General features: G+C 38.8%; 4 non-coding genes across 4 annotated transcripts; all 4 read right to left on the reverse strand.

Moving 5' to 3' along the window:
* Positions 1-310: 310 nt before the first annotated feature.
* trnaf-gaa lies at positions 311-383 on the reverse strand. The gene has a single exon. It is a non-coding gene; the product is annotated as a tRNA-Phe (tRNA).
* Positions 384-776: 393 nt separating this feature from the next.
* trnaf-gaa lies at positions 777-849 on the reverse strand. The gene has a single exon. It is a non-coding gene; the product is annotated as a tRNA-Phe (tRNA).
* A 374-nt stretch (positions 850-1,223) lies between these two features.
* trnaf-gaa lies at positions 1,224-1,296 on the reverse strand. Its single transcript has one exon. It is a non-coding gene; the product is annotated as a tRNA-Phe (tRNA).
* Positions 1,297-1,691: 395 nt separating this feature from the next.
* trnaf-gaa lies at positions 1,692-1,764 on the reverse strand. The gene has a single exon. It is a non-coding gene; the product is annotated as a tRNA-Phe (tRNA).
* Between the last annotated feature and the right edge of the window lie 18,481 nt (positions 1,765-20,245).

Here is a 20,245-nt window from a genome sequence, read left to right on the forward strand (position 1 = left end):
AAGGGCCATCTTCACATGGTTATGTTCTGAAGAGGTCATATTCGCACCAGAAGGACCCCCTTTAACAATGGCATGAAGATTGTAGTGGGACCTCTTTCAAAGACATATGGCCTAAGTTTTCCTCCTGTCAAAATACACTATTAAACCCTTGTATCTTGAAATCAAACGCTTTCTTAACTGAGCCCCATGCACTAAGGCATGCATTGTAGACAACATTATGCAAGGTCTTGATTTGAACAGCACACAGGGGCAGTTGAGATGGATTTTCTACCAAACATTAGTGCCTTGCTTGCCTAATACTTGAGCACACTGCAGAAACCCGGGATCGAACCAGGGACCTTCAGATCTTCAGTCTGACGCTCTCCCAACTGAGCTATTTCGGCACAAAGCTGGAGAATAATAGAGTCCTTTGGAGCACTCATGAGATGTTAAACGTGTCATGGAAATAAGGGCCATCTTCACATGTTATGTTCTGAAGAGGTCATATTCACACCAGAAGGACCCCCTTTAACAATGGCATAGAGATTGTAGTGAGACCTATTTCAAAGAAATATGGCTTAACTTTTCCTCCTGTCAAAACACACTATTAAACCCTTGTATTCTGAACTTTAACACTTTCTTACTGAGCTGATTGTGAGCCCCATGCACTAAGGCATGTATTGTAGACAACATTATGCAAGGTCTTGATTTGAACAGCACAGAGGGTCAGTTCAGATGGACTCCATACCAAACTACCAAAGAGAAGTGGCTTGTTTTCCTGACACACTTGTGCACACTGCCGAAACCCGGGATCGAACCAGGGACCTTCAGATCTTCAGTCTGACGCTCTCCCAACTGAGCTATTTCGGCACAAAGTTGGAGAATAATAGAGTCCTTTGGAGCACTCATGAGATGTTAAACGTGTCATGGAAATAAGGGCCATCTTCACATGGTTATGTTCTGAAGAGGTCATATTCGCACCAGAAGGACCCCCTTTAACAATGGCATGAAGATTGTAGTGGGACCTCTTTCAAAGACATATGGCCTAAGTTTTCCTCCTGTCAAAATACGCTATTAAACCCTTGTATCTTGAAATCAAACGCTTTCTTAACTGAGCCCCATGCACTAAGGCATGCATTGTAGACAACATTATGCAAGGTCTTGATTTGAACAGCACACAGGGGCAGTTGAGATGGATTTTCTACCAAACATTAGTGCCTTGCTTGCCTAATACTTGAGCACACTGCAGAAACCCGGGATCGAACCAGGGACCTTCAGATCTTCAGTCTGACGCTCTCCCAACTGAGCTATTTCGGCACAAAGCTGGAGAATTATAGAGTCCTTTGGACCACTCATTAGATGTTAAACGTGTCATGGAAATAAGGGCCAGCTTCACATGGTTATGTTCTAAAGAGGTCATATTCACACCAGAAGGACCCCCTTTAACAATAGCATAGAGATTGTAGTGGGACCTATTTAAACGACATATGGCTTAACTTTTCCTCCTGTCAAAACACACTATTAAACCCTTGTATTCTGAACTTTAACACTTTCTTACCTGAGCTGATTGTGAGCCCCATGCACTAAGGCATACATTGTAGACAACCATATGCAAGGTCATGATTTGAACAGCACAGAGGGTCAGTTCAGATGGACTCTATACCAAACTACCAAAGAGAAGTGGCTTGTTTTCCTGACAAACATGTGCACACTGCCGAAACCCGGGATCGAACCAGGGACCTTCAGATCTTCAGTCTGACGCTCTCCCAACTGAGCTATTTCGGCACAAAGCTGGAGAATAATAGAGTCCTTTGGAGCACTGTTAAACATGTCAGTGAAATATGAGCCTCATTTCACATGGTTATGATCTGAAGAGGTCATACTGACACCAGAAGGACCACCTTTGACAATGGCATGAAGATTGTAGTGGGACCTCTTTCAAAGACATATGGCCTAACTTTTCCTCCTGTCAAAATACACTATTAAACCCTTGTATCTTGAACTCAAACGCTTTCTTAACTGAGCCCCATGCACTAAGGCATGCATTGTAGACAACATTATGCAAGGTCTTGATTTGAACAGCACACAGGGGCAGTTGAGATGGATTTTCTACCAAACATAAGTGCCTTGCTTTCCTGGTGGACTTACGTAATAGTGGGACCTATTTAAACGGCATATGGCTTAACTTTTCCTTCTATCAAAAGACACTATTAAACCCTTCTATCTTGAACTTGAAAGCTTTCTTAACTGAGCTGATCGTGAGCCCTGTTAAATAAGGCATACATTTTACACAACATTATGCAAGGTCTTGTTTTGAACAGCTCACAGGGTCAGTTCAGATCGACTTTCTACCAAACAGAAATGCCTTGTTTTCCTGGTGGACTTGTGCACACTGGTGTGAATTTAATTTTCTAATAGAATATTTAGCTTTAAATGGTGGCTTAAATAAAATGTTTAAAAAAAATAACAGAGTAAGGATTTTTGAAAAAAGTTGTAATACCCCCTCCTTGTGTGCCAAACCTGAAAAGTCCCAATACCTTCCCCCTTACGCCCGAACTCTGAAAAAACCCTAACACTAACCCTGAAGCCAACTGGTTGTTTTTTAATGAACATTATTCATTAATCATATCAGTTGGGCTGTAAAAGGAGTCTTGCAGAATCATATGTCATTTCCAAGTTCTCTATTCATGCTTGTGCTTGTGAATGAGCAGCCGCACTTTGCCAAAGCCCACCTCTTCCATCAGCCAGGGCCAAGAAAGTTTACCGTGCTTTAGCAGAGTACTGAACCTTCACAGTCGTCAAACAAACTGGAATTTCAGGTGAATAATGCTGGGGCTCAGCATGGATTGCCAAGTTTGAGTGTGCCCTTAATTTGGCTCTACAGCCAACAAATAAAGCCCTTATTTGATGAAACCACTAAAATGAAATTGCATAATTTTGGGTTACGAAAAAGTACGTGTTAATTAAACAAACGCTGTATGAAAATGAAAGGTGACACCAGAGCTCCATTAAAACTATAAAATAAGCTAGTTTGTCTAGTTTGTAAAGCCTGTACCACAAGTGAGTCTGACTGCAGCCCTGCAGACAGCCCAGCAAGGATGAGAGGAAATTGACAAATAAAAATAAAAAGGGAGCGTGGAGGTAAAGGGGGAGAAGGAGAAGGTGAGATATATGAGAGAGGTGTGCTAAACCACTTTTCTCGCCTCAAATCAAAAGCAGAGTGGTTTTCCTATTTGGCTGTTAGAGGTAAAATATGAGCCAGGCTCTGCACTCTGACAGGGAAATGCACCTGGCAGACACACACACACACACACACACACACACACACTCACACACACGCACACACACACACACACACACACACACACACACACACACACACACACACACACACACACACACACACACACACAATTACTGTACTAACTATGCTTGGCATGTCAGGAGCATGTGACAATTTGACAAGGTGACAACACCTCACCATGACACATAAAGGAAGGTCTTCAGGAAAAAAAACAAACATGCAGAGACATACTTAAACAGCAAAGTGGTGGATTCAAGTGATGACAGTAGAAAGGAAAGTCATTGTCAAGACAAATAATCACATCAATCACCCTATTGTGTTAACTGAGTGAGTGTGCTGTAGAATGAACTGTATGTACATAACAAGACTTGGCAAGTGTGTGTTTGTACAAAGTGTTTGGGTAAATCTATGTATGGATGTTTGGGTTCAGGCCCAAAAGTGTTATCCTTTTGTAGCAGGTGAAAAATCTTCAGCAAGTTTTGATTCATCACCCTGGAGTTTAAAAGAAAGGAAACTGCTGAGTATGATAAAAAAAGACAAGAGGAAGAATAAAAAAAGGTGGAAGAGGTATGATCATGTCATCCACCTATAACTTCATACCTACCCCACACTTTTAAGATTTGCACCGTTTATTCCCCCTTGCTCCTTATCCACTAATCCTCCATTTAAATTCCTTCAAGTGTAATTTTATAAAATGTAATCTAGGTCATAACATTTTTGATACAATTTAAAATAAATAAATGAAAAATCTGAGAATAAATCAATAAAGAAATTAATAAATTATATTAAGTTATTCTAAATGATTCAATAACAGTATTAATGTGTATAGATTTGTCTACCTACCTTTTGTAATATTAAAGTGGCTGAAACTTACCTGATAGTTACCAACATCTGCAATACTAAATAAAAGTGGCAATCCTAATGAAAAAGACAATGATGTATTGGTTGTATCTTAAAATATAGCATATTTTTAAGAGTATACATTCTATTTAATGTGATACTCTGCCTAAGTCAAGTACCTTTCAAGTGTCAACCACACAAAAGATTAGTGTAAACCGTACACTATAAATAATGCACGTAGTATCTGCGACATCATCCATCTGTTCCTAGATGCTTTTTTGAAGCCAATCGTCGGCAGGAGCCATATTGGAACTGGTCAAGTCAACCTAACTGCTGTCGAGCTAGTGTGAGGTAAAGAGGCAGGCTTTGAGCCTCCTAGCCAACAGAAATAGTGTCCCCGCCTGCCAATCAAGTCAGCTGTGCCTCTCATAATGATAAACTTGTAATCTTAACATCTTTGAAATTGCCTCGTTAAGAAAAAAATCACCCCCCATACAGTGTGTGCTGATTGAGGAATGAGCCATCAGGACTAATTTTTTGTACCAGGCTGTACATGTTTATTTCTGCTGTTAAGGTCGGCTTTTTTGAATTGGTGTGTATGTGGTTTCCCGTACTTCTAGAGCCAGCCTCAAGTGGACACTGCAGTTTTTAACACTTCCAAATTAGCTTCAATTCTCGCAGCCGGAGGTTGCCGCTTAGTTTAAACCTGATAAACAGAACATAATTCTGTCTGAATACAAGACAAAGATATCTTGACCTAGAAAAGTCCCAGAAAAAAATCAACAACAATAAAACCAAACAGCTGTAGCATGACATATTTTCTGGATAATACTTTGTAATATTAAAAATAATTATTTTGCATGAATTCATTAATGATTCATGTTATGTCCTTTTTTACCAAAACAATTACACCATGGCATAACAACATCTAAATGTCTAATGTGTGAGTAAGTGAGTGAGTAAGTGAGTGAGTGAGTGAGTGAGCTACCTCTTTAACTCAGCCTGTGTTCATTTTAGATTAAAGAAAATGTGATGTCTGAGAAGCAAGTTAATGTGTGGAGAACATTGCATAATGAAATGTAAATAAAAAACATGTACTCCAAAAGTCTCCAACCTATTTAAATGGAAGCATGTTTAAGATTGTGTGTATAGATAACTTGTGCTTATAGTTAAATTCCTGTTAAACTAAGGACCACAAACAATGGTTCTTCCACAACTCAAGAGCTCAATTCTGTGTTATACTAAATGTGGTGCATGTTCGGCATCTCACAGGAGTTACATTCTGTAAAAGTTGGCGCTGTTCGCTTGATATTAAATTTCATATGTTTCATATAAATAATAAAATCTATGAGCATTTATTGTTTATATTATATATCACACAAAATGCCTACAGGAACCAAATTGGATTGTTTTAAAGAAATGATCGATTTGTGTTGGAGTGTGTAGTGATGTATAGCCATTTGAGAAGTGTATATGACCTGTGGGCTTGTCTATTACTATTAAATCCTACTTTATAGTTCAAGCCGGAACAGGCTTCTCTGCATCCCAAAAACCTGTGGATGTGTGTTCATCCCATGTATTTGCAGACTATTCCACAGTTAATACTCAATCCATCTGATTGACCTGAGAGAAGGTCCCATATGCAGCAATGTAAACAGTGTCTCTGTCTCTGCATACTGAAATAAAGAAATAAGTATTCTACATTGTTGTGTTCAGTTATATGTAGTTACTACTGTATACCACAAGGTGGCTATTCTGTGAAGCTGGACTTGGTGGGATCGATATTGTACAGAGTAGATGAAGAATCCAAGATGGTGACTTAGGGTGCGTCTCAAAGCTCTTAACGTCCATCATCACTTGCGTCGTTCACTCGCATCGTTCACTCGCATCTTTCACTCACTAGTGTCTTAGGATGCGTCTTAAAGCTCTTAACGTCCATCGTTCACTCGCGTCGTTCACTCGCGTCTTAGTCCCACCCACCAGAGATGCGAGGAAATTAAACGAGAGGAGAGAGGAAACGAGGAGATTTGTATTAAGAGAAATGAGATGTCCTTTCCTCCGGGGTGTCACATGAAGTGATGTCGGTTTGTGATGACGGCTTTAACAGCTGTTTGTGTCTGCACACATGTTCACTGTAATAACTCTAATTCATATAAACAGTAACAGAGCTCTGTCTCTGTGCTTTACCTGTTGAACACTCACCTTCACATGAAGAGAATCTGCTCTCTGTTTATTCTGTCCTGAAGCATTAAGGATCGATTCATCAGTAAAAATGCCTCATTATTAAATTATTTATTACTTTAAGGGAAAATAGAAACCAAATGCTGGAAGTAGAGAGTGGGGAGGACATGCAGTAAATAGTTGAGGCTGGAATCGAACCTGCGACCTCTGCGACCGGGGGTTATAGCCTCTGTATATGGGGCACACTTAGGGCCTGATCTACTAAGATCCCAAATAACGAGCGCTAATTTGCGTGTGCAAATAATAATTTTGCACGCGCTATTTCTGGGCGTGTTGCGGGTGATCTACTAAGACTGTGCGCACAAATGATAACGAGTGCAAAAGTGGTGCGGACCGCCCTATTTTAATGAGGATTTTGCATGTGCTATCGGCTGTCACCATGTAGAGTTTGAGAGAACAGAGTGGTCTTAAGCGATAAATGAAGTTTGAAGACATGGAGTTGGAGGTTTTAGTGGAGGAGGGAAATAAACACATCGGTGAACTCCAGCAGAGACATCTCAGCGTTAGAAACGCGATTTGGGAGGCCATCTGTGAAAAGGTGAATGATTTGAGAAAAAACAGAAGATCTGCCAATGAAATAAACGCATCTACTCTTCTCCAAAACGCAATCAGTGTTTTGATGGAGTTTAGAGAGCGATTTGATGAGGCTTAGTCTGCCACACTTGCTCTAGAAAAGTTAGGCGTCACTTGGATGAAAACAGTCGCCCCACTGTTCCAGGAAGCAACTTTCGGGTGAACGTTTTTAATGCCTGATATCATCATCCAGCAACTGTCCCAAAGATTCAACAGCTTAAATGGAACTGGGAACATGTTTGAGTCAATTCACCCTAACACATTGCTGCAAGCACGAGATGAGGAGTTACGCAGAGCTGCCTGGCGCAGCTCAGTGAGCAATCATTCTCCAAGTTAAAACTAACTAAAAACCCCTTGATGAGCACGATGGGACAGAATAGACTGAGTGGACATGTCATGTTATTTATTGAGAATGACAGATCAAAGAAAATGGACATACAGTGCATCGTGGACAAGTCCGCTGAGCTTAAGGCTCGTCCAAACAGTGGTGAGTATATAGGCCGAGTACTTCATATTGATTTTTTGTTTGTATGTGAACATGTGGGCCGCTTTGCCAATTTTACTAAACTTTATAGCTGTTGATACAGTGACCTACTGGGCTCTCATTAGTTGAAAAAGTTAAAGTGGGTGTCAGAATGATGCGGTCGCTATACGTGGTGCTGAACTGCTTTGAATTTGTGTTGTTTTATTATTATTATTTTGTTATCTTGGTTTGATTGGCTAAAACATTTAGTAATGCTTGTAAGCCCAGCTTTTGCGGGCATGTTGTAAAGCGATGTTATGATGAGCTTTACAGTGACCGCAGCCAAGTGTGCATAACGCTGTGCCAGTTTGCACCTGCCTTTCAAACGTGCTAAATATAGACGCAAATACAGCGCGCGCTATCTGCTTCAGGTTTGATAGATCACATTGCGTGTGCTAAATGTTTACATTTGCATCTCCTCCTCCCAGTATTTTGCGCGTTCTGATGATCTACATGTATTCTGCATATTCATGAAGGCAAACACGCTAAATGATTTGCGAGTGCTATTTTGCTCATTTGAAAGACGCAATCCTCGGTGCTCCCGGTTAGTACGTCAGCTTTGCGCGCGCTATCAAGTTTGCACGTGTTTTTATACACGCAAACCTTTAGTAGATCGGGCCCTTAGACCGCTTAGCCAACAGCGCCCTGAAATGTTGCTTTTTATCATACAGCAATGATTACAGGGAAGAGTAGAGAGGAGACGTCGGAGGAGATGAAATACACGGTGGATGTGCGGGATCCAAGAAGTGCTGTTTGCAGGAAATACAATGCTGATGAGCAGACCAATCACAGGGCTTGGGGTTATATTTGGGAGGAGGTGCGCATCGACTACTTGCATAGGCCTTTGTGTGGGAACGGGAGCTACACGCGTAGGCTACGCCGTCGATTCGACACCAAAGTATAAACCAGGCTTAACCCATTCATATCCATAATATCATCATCAAATTTGTTTGAAAATACTACCTACTTCAAAGATATTTTAATTTCCAGAGATCAACAGCATGGCATAAACATGTTTGTGGCTGTATTTGTTAAGTGAGCAAACAAAGATGGTTAAAAAACTAATTTCAGTTGTGTTGCCAAACCACCCAAATTAAATTGTCATGAACAGATTGGGGACAAACTTGACAATGGGGATACAAGTCATTTTTAGAATGCTTATCATGGAAGTACTGAATAACAACCATAGTTAGTGTTTAGTTAGAAAGACTGGCTGGGCCAAGCTATGTACCCTACTTAATGAGGTATGGTTCCTCATTTTTTGTGTTCCATTTTTAGAGCATTGTTGCACAAATGAAGGAGGGGGAGGGGGGCAAAGTACAACTCTGCATCCAATTAGTCCGTAGGGAAAGTGTGGTCTTGTCACTTTCCACTGCCAGCAAACAGCATAAGTATGCTAGCAAACTTACATAAAGAAACTCAAAAGGACACAGGGCTGAACTTTTAGCTTCATCTCTGTCATCATCATGATTTTTAAAAAGCCTTCATTTTTGCTTCACCATTCCATCAAGAGGATTTTCCTTTTTTCAGTCCAACATTGTAGAATAATTTGTAAATAACTTGCTTGCATAAATACAACATTCTCCCTCCATGGCTTGACTCAATCTTTAGAGCGTGACATTCTCTTTAAGGTTCACAAAGAGGTTGAGGAGCTACGTAAGCATATTAGTTTTGTACAAACAGATACGGCTCAAACTGTCTTTTCTCAAGAATTTTAATTTGTTCTTGGTTTAAAGGCAAAAAAAAAAGTTTCATTTCAAACTGAAAAAGCATCATATACAAAAAAGAGAAGACTCCCACCCTTTCAAAGGGATTCATGGTCTAGACACTAGGAGACACCCTATGGTGCAGAATGTGGTTTTTTTCAATGAAAATTGATATATTGTTTTGAAATGGAACCCTTTATACAGACTTACAGAGGGACAAACGGAAATTATGCCACTGGCACATTCTGTCAAGGTGAAGATTACACAGTCAAATGTACTGTGAAACAGAGCGTCATAGCTGTCAAAAGGTGTGTGCCCTGAAGATGAGGTGAAAGGAGCAACTGGGTTCAATATGAATTCAGCTTGAATTGCGGATGTGTCCGTCAGTGTCTTTCCATCTATATTCCATGTTTCAGCAAACACAGGCTCATGTATTGATTGCATTTACTTCAGGGTTTCTTTTTTTGAATTCCTTTATTTAAGCATGCATGTTATGACCGTGTGTTTTCTTTTATTAAAACAGCTCTGGATCCTTCCATCTCTGTGGTCTGAGGCCCAAAAGAAGCAGAGCTGCAATTATTGATGGGGTTCACTTATCAATAATTCAGCCATACATCTGATTAGCCAATAGGATTGATGATGGGTCTCTGCACTGAATCCTCAAACATAAATCCTCCACTTGGCCATGGGCTGTTGTTATCTCACCCTCCCATGTCTTTCTTCATCTTCTGTCTGTGTCTATGTCATTCTGTCGGTCGCCTTTCCTTTTCTCTTTTCTTGCTTTGTTATTCTCTCTTTTTTTTCCTTTTCCTTAATGCTATCCTCAACACTCTCCTCTCACTTGATCCAACCTCTTCTCCTACAGGATACATCCAATCACTTAACATCACAGATTGTCTGTTGTCTCACTTTGTCTTTGTGACTCCTTGGTACAGGTGTCACTGGCTTCCACTTTGTCCTCAGGGTGTCCAACTGACATTAACAGGTGGCAAATGTCAGGCGAAAAAGTGAGAACAACAGAAGAGGAGTGTAGATGAGACTGCAGGGGTGAGGTGTGCTCAGCGTGTTTGTGACACTGGAGAGTTAGGCGAGACTGAAGGACAGGCAGAGTGAGAGAGACTGAGTCAGTGTGTATTCAGATGGAACAGAGAGCCTTTTTCAGGACAGTGGGAATCGATACCTACGCTGTCTGTTCTCACAACCCCCACGAGTACAGCAAAGGCCCAAGAAGTAAAGTGTGTGTAAATTTGTCCATTGGCAAACCCCCCATCTCCACTCCCCAGTAGTCCCTACCCCCTTTGTCTCTCTTGCAGTCTGTGTTTTGTGTGTGTTTGAGGTTGTGTGAGAAAGTGTCTGTGTTGCTGTCTGCAGGGCGGTGCAGAGAGGCTGAGCAGGGGAGAAAGGAGGGAAGAGAACTTGCCAGCAAAGAGCCAAAGTGTTAATTACTTATCGATCCAATTTGGCAGATGACTCCCTCAAAATGCACAGGGCAGCTCAGTGAGCAGCTCAAACAGAGAGAGAGGAGACAATCTACTGTTCAAAAGTCCCTCGGACTCCCATCTCTGCCTCACTAAATGTTTACTACCAATTCCTGGCCTCGGAGCTATGCTTGGCTGCACCGCTTACTGCCTCCTTATCACTTCCCAGTTATCCGTCTCCACTCTTCTCTCTGTTTTACTCTTGTTCCACATTGCCTGCTTTCATTCCATCTTTCACATTTCATCTGTGTCCACTCACCTCTCACTTTTTCTCTCTGCCAGGCATTCCCCACTCTCCTGAAAAACCTTACTCAAGCAGTTTGTTCCTCAGTTTTACCTGTGTTGTAACATTCTATCCAACATCACTCTTTTGGACAGCATTCGTTCTCTTTCCCTATCCCTTTCTCCATCACCCCTCTGTTTTGTTTTCCAGTCTTGTTCCCTCTCTTCCACCAGCTGTGCTGTTCATTTACTACCCCAACACTCTCTTAACTAAATCCTCTGCCTGCAAGAAATGGCTTTTCATTGTAAAGGTTGGATGAAGCAGCAGCCTGCTGTGAAGTGTTTGAATGTCATCTCACTATTCCAGACTTCTGCCCCACAGCTGAAGCTGTATTTCGAGGAACACTGCATGAACTATGGTACTATAGAATTATACCCAAGTACAAACTGGGTCCTTAATACTCACTTTATAATGTTATTTATCTTTAATTAGTGTATTTGAAAACAAAGCTGTTTTGTTAAAAAAATACTTTTATAGTTATGTTTTTCGATCCTTTTCGATGACTGCTTTATGATGGCATTTGGTTCAAATTTGTAGAAGATGATGTTGCAAAAACATACTCAATTTCAAGTAAAAAAAACAAGGTACAGAACAACTCTTACAGCATGCAAATTGGATTCTTACCCTTAGGTAGCAACTCACTTACTCAGCAAAAGTACAAAGTAGAACAAAAAATACCCAAAAAGGTTGTTATTATTATGCTTTTTCAAACAAACAAACAAACAACCCCACAACAGACAACAGAACAAAAACAAATAAAAAATTCTGTATACATTTTGGATTTAAAATATTATGAATCCAAAAGGACTGAATTAATAAAATATTGTAAACAAATGTAAAAAAAAAACAGGACAGTATACCTTGGCTAAATAACTTTATTACATGTCAAGGGTGACAACAGAGCGCCAGCAGAGAGTATGTACTTCACTATAACACCTTGTACATGTTATGTTGGTGTGTTAAATGTACGTTTTTAGTTAAATTACACACATATATAACATATATACATATACATATACATATATATATATACATATATATATATGGCAAGCCGTTCAGGAAATTAATATATATGGAATGAAGTCTGAATATATGGATTGAAAGTCTGAATATATTGAATGAAACTTGATATATATGGAATGAAACTCGATATATATGGAATGAAGTCTGAATATATTGAATGAAACTTGATATATATGGAATGAAACTTGATATATGGAATGAAGTCTGAATATATGGAATGAAACTTGATATATATGGAATGAAACTTGATATATATGGAATGAAACTCGATATATATGGAATGAAGTCTGAATATATTGAATGAAACTTGATATATATGGAATGAAACTTGATATATATGGAATGAAGTCTGAATATATTGATTGAAACTTGATATATATGGAATGAAGTCTGAATATATTGAATGAAACTCGATATATATGGAATGAAGTCTGAATATATTGAATGAAACTCGATATATATGGAATGAAGTCTGAATATATTGAATGAAACTTGATATATATGGAATGAAACTCGATATATATGGAATGAAGTCTGAATATATTGAATGAAACTCGATATATATGGAATGAAGTCTGAATATATTGAATGAAACTTGATATATATGGAATGAAACTCAATATATATGGAATGAAACTCGATATATATGGAATGAAGTCTGAATATATTGAATGAAACTTGATATATATGGAATGAAACTCGATATATATGGAATGAAACTCGGAATATATGGAATGAAAAATCACGTCATGTATGGCCTGCGCCATCTTGTCTTTCTGGGGTGTGATCATAGGGGTGTGATTTTGTTTTCCGGTTAGACGTAGCTTTTAGTAATGCAACCATGAGGGAGGCACGAGATGTTTTCACTGCAATCTTAGTTAATGAAGGGGTTATCAACCCCTTGGGTAATGCATGTGCTGTTAAGTCAATCCGTATAGGAAAAAGGAACCCACCCCTTCTCTCTATTAAGTTGGTTTCATCCAAAAGTGATGATCGGACCGTCTGCACAGAGAGACGAGAGGAACACGAAGCAGTGGGCTGCAGAAGCATTTAAGAGGGTAGTAAACAAGTGAAAATACGAAAATATTAAATATCACAGGTTATACACACTTCTACAAAGGCTAAAGATATTGCCCCTTCTTTATTCAGGTGGTTCAGTCCTCTAGCTCGCTAGCTAACTTTTGTTATGACTTGTGATAATGTAGCATCCTGTTCAATGTTAACAGGTGGAGCTCATACCTGTGTGCATCATCTGACAGTGAGTGAGTGTAATGAAAAAGTACGACCAAATTACCACAGGTTACAGAGGTAGAGGAAAATGTGTCCCCTCACTAAAAAAAAACACTAAAAAGAAGTGCAAAAGGTTATTTTCAGAGAGACATTAATAAAAGATGAGTCTCTTTGATGACAATAAAACAATACGATTAGAAGTGGTGTTCAGAGTACTTATTTAAGCTTTCATTCAATATTTTGAGACTTCATTCCATATATATCGAGTTTCATTCCATATATTCAGACTTTCATTCCATATATATCAAGTTTCATTCCATATATTCAGACTTTCATTCCATATATATCAAGTTTCATTCCATATATTCAGACTTTCATTCCATATATATCAAGTTTCATTCCATATATTCAGACTTTCATTCCATATATCAAGTTTCATTCCATATATTCAGACTTTCATTCCATATATATCAAGTTTCATTCCATATATTCAGACTTTCATTCCATATATATCGAGTTTCATTCCATATATTCAGACTTTCATTCCATATATATCGAGTTTCATTCCATATATTCAGACTTTCATTCCATATATATCGAGTTTCATTCCATATATTCAGACTTTCATTCCATATATATCGAGTTTCATTCCATATATATCGAGTTTCATTCAATATATTATTTCCTGAACGGCTTGCCATATATATATATATATATATATATATATATATATATATATATATATATATATACATATATACATATATACATATATATTGTTGTGTGGGTTGGCTTGAGCTGCTGTGGTGAGGCCCAATGTGTTATCTTTTCATTGGGCCCAGAATTCAGAGCGACACCTCTGATGGTACTTCAAAAGTGAATTTTTATCACAATCTATGACACAGTTGTTGAGATTTTCACGCTGACTGACATTTCTGTTTCTAGTGATTTGCTGCAAGGCTGTATTTAAATGAATCACCCCTTGACTTGGATCTTCTTTTGTAACACATTTTCACCCTCCGACATCAGGCTTTGCCCTGAGAGTTAAAATACTCAGTCTCCTAAAACACTGCCTAATGTGGCCATTTAGCCCTAGTGATATCGATGCTTGAGAACAATTATTTTCACAGAAAATTATACACCGATGTAATGGGCACTAGTTTTCTTGTTCTGCTGTCAGAAATAATTATAACCATAATTTTCTTTTCTTTGAATACCCACATGTGATGTCCAAGAGCCTCCCAGTGTCTCAAAGTGCTCTAATAATACTATTTGTAAAACAAAATGTGCTTGAATAAATGCCCAGAAAGGCAAATGAAATAATTACATGGTAGAGACTTTATTGTTTACTGTTAACAAGCTGTACTAAATATAAACACTGAGCTTTCTGGAGAAAAGAAAAGCACAGAAAGTGTAAATGTTAGGCACTGTATAATGACCCGTGTCCTGCTGCAAAATCAAGTGTTGGGAGAAACATGTATTAGGTTTTTATGTTTCTTAATGTTTTTTTTAAATAACAACAAAGTGCAGGTAAAGCCTTTTTCTTATTTGCTCTTTTTTCTTAACTATCATTAATTCAATGGCCTGATTATGATAAGTGTCAATCTCACCTGAAAGAGTGCCATACAAATGAACTCTTCGCTCTCAGTTCAGATCTGTTTCAACACTTTTTTTAGTCTTTTTCAGCCTTTAATCTTCTCCCACTGTTTCTTACCATGCCCCTCTCTCTGGCTTAAACACTTCACTGTTGAAAAGGTCTAACCTGCTCAAAACACTGCAGGCCAAATCCTAATGAGGACTGATCAATTACATGACATAATTCCAGCCAGGGTCTTTCTTTACTGGTTTATCATTCATCCCAGTGCTGCTTTGAGAGTGCTCTTCCTTTTGACTGAGATATTACATGGTCCAGCTCTATCACACTCAATGAACCTTGTGAACCCTCTTTTTTTCTTTTCCTTCACAGGCTCTTAAACCTCAGAAGGTTTTCCTTATCCTAGAACTGAGACAATATCCTAAGGAATCACAGCCTTGTTCTACTGTGTCTTTCTTTTTCTTTGGAATTAGCTCCCAGCTGAGCTGAGAATCTCACTTTTCTGTGGTCTTTGAATGCAAACTTAAAACACATGACCTTCAGACCTTATTGCCATTTTGGGACAGACAGAGTGCAATGAAACGCAATGGGCATAATCAACATTTTTGACTGCTCCCGATTCTTTATCAAGAACAAGGCTTTTATCCTATGCTCATCGTACAGGGCAAAGACTACTTTCTGACCTTTATTTCCCCAAGTTAGCCCTGCTGAAAAGATGGGCAGAGAAGAGTCCGCTGCAATATACACTGTCATTCATTGAGGATTCACTTGTCTGGTATCAGAAATACTGAGCTTCTTTTTAACCTTGCAATGGGGAAAGATTACAGCGATATTGGATACAGGGTCGATAAAATGGCAATCAGATGCCATCAATCACTTCAGCTTGAGGCTATTGTGACACTTTTCAGTTAGTTATAAATGTTGTGAAATATGAGGTCATATTGAGAGTTACCCCTGCATTCCTCTTTCACTTTTATTTTCTGCTGCAATAGATGTACTTCCCAGATGGATAGGCCTACTAAAATGAAAACAGCTTTGATAAGGGCAAAACATATGTGTACAACTTTTGAGAGATTATTAAATGAAGCTGCTTTTTCACAGGGATGACGTGAAAGTCTGAACTAAAGCTTTAAAAAATATTGAATTATGACATAAAGCTGTAGCAGTTCAAAAAGGTTTACAGCCCTAAAAGTTGTAAAACCAACTCTGAAAATGCTGGTTAGATATGAAGGCATGGTTAAAATTGTCACAGTAACTAAGATGTGTCTCTGCCTGCCATCATCTTGAAAGTATGGTGGCATGGGCATGGATGTGGGCGTTTTCATATTGGATCGGGTTGAAGCCAAGAGTTTTACAGCATCCCCTGCTGACTGGCTGCAGTATAGGTCACAAACACCGCCTCCTCCATTATTCTAGATGGAACATCAGCTAATTCATAAAATGTAAACACACGTGAAATGCATTTTCTCAAACACGGTTTCTCTATCGGCACACACTGTACGGATGGGTGAATTTTTTTTCTAACCTGACGGTTCAGAAGATATTAAGATTCCAAGTTTTAGCCCAAATAAGGACATGACTGACTTGACTGACAGGCGGGAACACATAATTGTTGGCTAGAGGAGGCTCAAACCTCGCCTCTTTACCCCACACTCTTTTGGTTGAGTTCAGCATTTCCAATATGGCTACCACCGATGATTGCCTTCAAAACAGCGCTTAGGACCAGATGGGTGACGACTCGGATACTACGTCCATTATTTATACAGTCTATGCTCCGGACGCGTACACCGGTTTGATAAATGAGGGCCATTGAGAGAAAACATAACAAACACTACCACAAGAGTCCTTGAACTTTCCAAAGCCATAAGTGTCAGCTTCAAATCACCATAATAATCTTTTTGCTGAGGTCTATACCCACCTGAAAGATCTTAGTCTTACGTCTGATTGGTAGGTTTAATTAGTGTTTTGATTAACGTAGGGATCATTACGCATTCTAGCCAGGCCATTTGTTCACATGCCTCGGCTCCAACAGTGCAAATGATAACACCCGAGAAGGCTATCTTCTGGTTCAAAATGGGCGGTGATGAAGTGATGCTGTTCATTCTATATACAGTCAATTATGTGCACCCAATTAAACCTGCACCCAAACACATTATTGGAGCAGTTTGAAGAGCCAAGGTTATGCTCAAAAGAACCTTGCAGTGATTTTTACCTCAAAAGCCCCTTTATCTTTACATGGACTCCAACCCTCTTTCATCCATTCCTTTCTTTCGAGAGTGTCAGACCTTTCAATGAATAACAGGGATAACCACAGTGACAGCTTATTATGGACTAACAGGAGCAGCAACTTTATTTGTGGAGATCCAAATATAGCAAATACATTGAACAATAAGCCTATGACATGTAGATGTCTTTGCTTGGTATGGACTGATATGTTTGAGAATGTGACAGCTTTTATCTGATGCAAAAAAAACCCGAAAGAATGAAAATTATTCAGCATCCATTGTCTTATTAATATAGGAAAGCCACCTTTGTATTGACTACCTGGCTTAAACTTTTCAGAGGTGATATTTCTACTTAATGTTCCCACCTTGAAAAGAAAATCTGCCAAATGTTCTACTAGGTGATGTAGACCATATGTTTCTGAGACGATGAGTGAATACTGATGCTGAAAGTGGCCTGACAATGTAAATACTGATGGAGATGAGGCAGATGTAGAGTCAGGTGTAATAGAAAGTAAAAGCCAGCCACATGGATAGTAATAGACTACTTCATAGATGAGACACATGTACAATAAATGTAATATATACTTAAGCTGAAAGGGAAAAAATCAACACAGATGAACTAACAGAGAATTATTACTTGAACCTGCAGTTCCCCTCAGCTGTATTACTGTAAAGTATTAAGCATCCCTCACCCTGTTGTTTTTTGTTTTCTTTCCCACAATTTTTGCTATTTTGGTTCTAACTGCTCTCATCAGCCCACTTTCCCAATGCAGCAAAGAACAGTTTTTCAAATGAAACAGCAATAATAAGTCCACAGAGTCCAACCTTTCTTGGACCAAATAACAGTCAGACAGAGTTAGAGAGAAGTTGGTGGTCATAGTAGCGCTTTTAGAAGCTAAAGAGTCCAATATTTTTCCCAGGAGTTTGTGCACATGAGAAATCAAATAAAAGGAACTGATCATTTGCCTTACACCCATCAGGAGACCAGACACACAAATCGGAACACAATGGGTGATCTATTTAAGAGTTGGTTTTTTTAACTTGTTCCACTGGACAAATAAAGGTTATTTTTCAAATGTAATGTGTTCTTCAAGCCCTCCTTGACTTTGCTGTTTAATTATTTGCTAGTTTTTATGCTTTTTGGCTCTCCGAAGACACCAAACATCAGCACAGTAACAAACACAGCACATACTGTAAATACAAGGCCTTAACCATCCATACATTTGTACATTACCTCAAGATGCTTTTACAAACATAGCAGGTCTAGACCATACTTTATGTTTAATTATCAACAGACACCCAACACCAAAACAGGATAAGACTCAGCCTTATCTCATCTTAATCCACCATGAGCATTGCACCTTGCAGTATTTAGCAAGTTACAGCGGCGAGGTAAAACTTCCTTTTAACAGGCAGAAACCTTTAGCAGAACCAGACTCATGTTAGACAGCCATCTGCCTCAACCGAGTTGGGGTTGAAAAGAGGGATAGAGGAGAATAATAGAGAGAGAGAGAGAGAGAGAGAGAGAGAGAGAGAGAGAGAGAGAGAGAGAGATGATGACAATGTATTTTGGATGGATATTGTATCTGTTGAGAAATCAGTTAAACTCCCCAAAAACTCCATTGGAATTGACCGACTCCCTTTTCAGTATTGACTTTTCTTGACTGAGTTCTGTGACTCCGGCTTAACTTTCTGACCCCCAACTAAAACCTCCATATCCCGGACTTCTGAATCTTACATTCAATGACTCTCATTTCTTTTTCTCCCTCACCCTCTCTCTTCTGGCTCTGTCGCTCTCTGTCTCTCTGTCTGTCTCTCTCTCTCTCTCTGTAACTCTCTTTACTTCACACTCTTTTTCTCTCCAGATGGAAGTTGAAATGATTCTAAATTAATGAATATCATTACAGCCTCTTAAATAGCTGTGCTGTATTACTAACCCTTCTCAGCTTTATCTCCCTCCGCACATGGGTCCCAGACAACCAAACCTTTCTGGAAGATACAGATAGAAAAGGGCTAACTACTGTTTAAGTTTTTTTCCCTCTCCAATTGGAAGGAAATGCTCACTCTTTCTTTCAGCAGGGGAGCGAGGCATGCCGTAATGAGTTTTGTGCTTAACGAGGGCAGTCTAATGCCTGCCGACATGTTTTTACTGCCGATATCAGTGTCCTACAGTCTGTTCACTTTTAGGCTACATGAGCAGCCCAATGAATAACATTTTATATTGTTTAAAAAATGAGCTTGATATTGTATTTGAGTGTTTTCCTGTTTTCTTTTTTCCCTGTGGGGACAGTTAAATTATGAATGAAATGTCCTTTCATTGAAGATTTATTGGCCACTTATTTATTGTGGAGTATCAAGGAGCTGTGTGCTATTCTTCTGAGCCTTCAAAATTCACCTTCTAAATGAGTTCAATTATTGGAAACATGAAAAAATGGAGCCAAGAGAATCTTCCAGAAAGTGAATTAGTGGCTAACTACACCATTTTTTTTAGGATACAGAAATAAGTCATGTCCATTTTGGAATCAAAATTGAGACATTTAGACAGAGCTTGCTTTGGCACATAATTTTCTTCTATTTCCTCCCTTTTATTTTTGCAATCAGGGGAAAGCAACAAAAGTGTTGCAAATATGTTTTAAGAGCCATCTCACATCTGCTTATCTTAGACTTTAATGACATCATTCTATATTTGATAGTGTCTTTCAGTAGGGTCTTGCTTTATGTGCAGCAGTAATATACCAAGATGGCAAGCTGTGACCTTCCTCATATTCCAAATACTGTACTTCAAACAGATACAAGCCTCTGTCTTTCAGGCACCCCTGGAGCTTATGAAAACACAAACATTTTTTGGGGAAACATAAACTGCTATTTGGTTTATTGTTGTGTTTTGTTTTGTTTTCCACTGCATTCTTACTTCATACGTTTAGGATTTTATCTCCAGTGCTCTGTAACATGAGTTTAAAAAATGTAAATAATGTTTTTCTAAATAGACATAACATAGCAGAATGTCCCACCCATGTAATCTTGACTGCACTTGAGCATTGTAAAAGTAAAATGTTTTGAGATGTATTAATTTATTAAGTAGATTGAATATTTTTTTTTTTTCTTAACTTTTTCACTTTGATTTAATTAATAATTAGACCGAGCAACTTTCAATTGTAATCTTTGACCTGGAGTATATTTACTTTGAACCCAAGTAATACAGCTGTGTACTTTTTCCACGACTTGTAAGCACACCATTTTTGGATA

Source organism: Notolabrus celidotus, chromosome 14, assembly GCF_009762535.1.
Source record: "Notolabrus celidotus isolate fNotCel1 chromosome 14, fNotCel1.pri, whole genome shotgun sequence".
NCBI classification, from domain to species: Eukaryota; Metazoa; Chordata; class Actinopteri; order Labriformes; family Labridae; genus Notolabrus; species Notolabrus celidotus.